Source organism: Penaeus japonicus, unplaced genomic scaffold (genome assembly GCF_977035675.1).
Source record: "Penaeus japonicus unplaced genomic scaffold, GWHDUDI00000001_assembly GWHDUDI00000001, whole genome shotgun sequence".
NCBI classification, from domain to species: Eukaryota; Metazoa; Arthropoda; class Malacostraca; order Decapoda; family Penaeidae; genus Penaeus; species Penaeus japonicus.
This window is the reverse complement of record NW_028234403.1, coordinates 44,867,541-44,870,040: the sequence shown is the minus strand read 5'-3', so window position 1 is coordinate 44,870,040 and position 2,500 is coordinate 44,867,541. Positions and strand designations below refer to the sequence as shown.

General features: G+C 45.8%; 1 protein-coding gene across 5 annotated transcripts in view; it reads right to left on the bottom strand.

Annotated features, from left to right (window-relative positions):
* Nucleotides 1–2,500, bottom strand: part of sff (BRSK family serine/threonine-protein kinase sugar-free frosting) — a 234,960-nt gene that overhangs the window by 59,804 nt on the left and 172,656 nt on the right. The window lies entirely within an intron of this gene.

Below are 2,500 nucleotides of genomic sequence, written 5' to 3'. Positions count from 1 at the left end.
GAGAAAAAAAAGGGGAGGAGAAATTGGAGGAAGTGTAGAGGAAGAGAAGAAAGGGGGTAGAGGAAGAATAAACAAAACAAAAACATAAAGAAGCAGGAATGAAGAGGAACAGAAGGAAGAAGAAAAAGGAAAAGAAGAAGGAAGCAAGAAGAAAGAAGAAAAGAAAAGAGGATAAAGGCAGGCGGCGAAGAGAAAAGAAACAAGAAGAAGAAAAGAGAAAAAGAGAAGAAAGAAAAAGAGAGCAAAATCAAGAGAGAAGAAAAGAGAACAAATCATCTGTTGTAGGCCATGGCAAGGCGCCAAGCCGAGGCTCAAAAGATTCCCCTTTCGCTGTTGTGGAGAAGACTAATATACAAACACAATCCGTGTGGAGGAAAAATGCGCCAACTTATTTATACAACTATATGTGTCTGTATCTATTTACCAAACTATTCATTAGAATGTATGTTTATCTATGTGCTAATTTGGTTTCGATTTCGGATAATAATTATTTCACCCGTTTTATATATATCCATATTCATTTTATATATGGCTATGATATGATAAGATCCAAGAGCAAAATGTGGTAACAAATAAATAAGACCGATAAATAGATCAGATAAACGAATAATTAGGAAGAACCATTAGTGAAATACGAATCCGAACTGGACGGAAAATGATTTCCAACCGGAACGAGACGAAGACAATGGAGAAAAGATCTTAAAGTCGAGTCACATTCCCGAGTCTGGTTGTCTCCGTTACGATGGCATTCGCGTGTTACTGGTTCGTGTTACTGTTCCGTCTGTCTTCCTCTGGGCGGCCTGCCTCTTAAGGGATAATACTAGATTCGTCGCATTTTTCAGTCTGATAATTTAAGATGAAATACTATACTATCAAGAGAGGAGAGGGATGGGTGGATGGATGGGGGAGGGAGGGAGGGAAGGAGGGAGGAGGGGAGGAGGGGAGGAGAAGGGAGAGGAAGGGAGGGGGAGGGAGGAAGGGAGAGAGAGAAAGGGGAGGAGAGAATGAGAAAGAGAATGAGAGAAGAGAGAGAGAGAGAGAGAGAGAGAGAGAGAGAGAGAGAGAGAGAGAGAGAGAGAGAGAGAGAGAGAAGAGAGAGAGAGAGAGAGAGAAGAAGAGAGGAGAGAGAGAAGAGAGAGAGGAGAGAGAGAGAGAGAGAGAGAGAGAGAGAGAGAGAGAGAGAGAGAGAGAGAGAGAGAGAGAGAGAAGAGAGGAGGAGAGAGAGAGAGAGAGAGAGAGAGAGAGAGAGAGAGAGAGAGAGAGAGAGAGAGAGAGAGAGAGAGAGAGAGAGAGAGAGAGAGAGAGAGAGGAGAGAGAGAGAGAGAGAGAGAGAGAAGAGAGGAGAGAGAGAGAGAGGGAGAGAGAGAGAGAGAGAGAAGAGAGAGAGAGAGAAGGAGAGAGAGAGAGAGAGAGAAGAGAGAGAGAAGGGAGAGAGAAGAGAGAGAGAAGAGAGAGAGAGAGAGAGAGAGAGAGAGAGAGAGAGAGAGAGAGAGAGAGAGAGAGAGAGAGAGAGAGAGAGAGAGAGAGCATATCACATAACCGAACCTAGACGCCTCTCAATCAAGAGCCGTAACATCCTAATGAGGAAGGGAAAAAGTGCCTCCAGACCCCCGGCAGCCGAGCGTGGCGCCAGGGGACACGACGGAGAGCCCCAACACCTCCCACACGACCCGCGTGACGTAATCGCATTCCGCCGTCCTCACTGGCGGAGATATGACGTAACCGGTAAGCTCCATGTTCATTGGTGGAGAGAATACCCTGTGGAAAGGACCGTGGACAGTGTTCGGTAAAGCAGAACTGATAATGATAATAAACAGGCTCGGCAGGTTCCCCTCGCAAGAAGAACGACGTGCATGAGAGAAGACACGCCGTAAGATGCGCGATCAAACTCGGCTCCTAAAAGTCGGAGGAAAGCCCGGAGCGAAAGGGGCCGGGAGAGATGTTGCAGATCCAGCTAACGAGACAACAAAAATATTTATACAAAGTTGCACGGAAGCTCTCGGCCTTCCTGCCGCTGCAAGCTCGCATGACATGAATAATCCATGCACTTAAATGGTGTGCGAAAACCTTCATTCTGAGCCTGTCGTTGGCGATTAAGTGCCGTGCTGTAATCTGGGGTTGGAGGAAATATGAGACAAAAATGATCCCTGGGAGATGAGCTTCAATTACGCAAATGATAGACAGACACACGTGCGGATAGAAATGTAGAGAGAAAATGAGGATGGGAGAGTGAGGGAGTGAGGGAGGGAGAGAGAAATGGAAAGAGAGAAAGCGAGAGAGAGAGAGAGAGAGAGAGAGAGAGAGAGAGAGAGAGAGAGAGAGAGAGAGAGAGAGAGAGAGAGAGAGAGAGAGAGAGAGCGAGCAAGAACCCAACCCCCCCAAAAAAAAAAAAAAAAAAAAAAAAAAAATGAAAAGAAGAGACAGAAATGAGAGAGAACACTCCTTGTTCCCTAAGAGTCAAGCGCAGCAGGAAAGAAGCGATCATAAGTCTTTAGAAAAT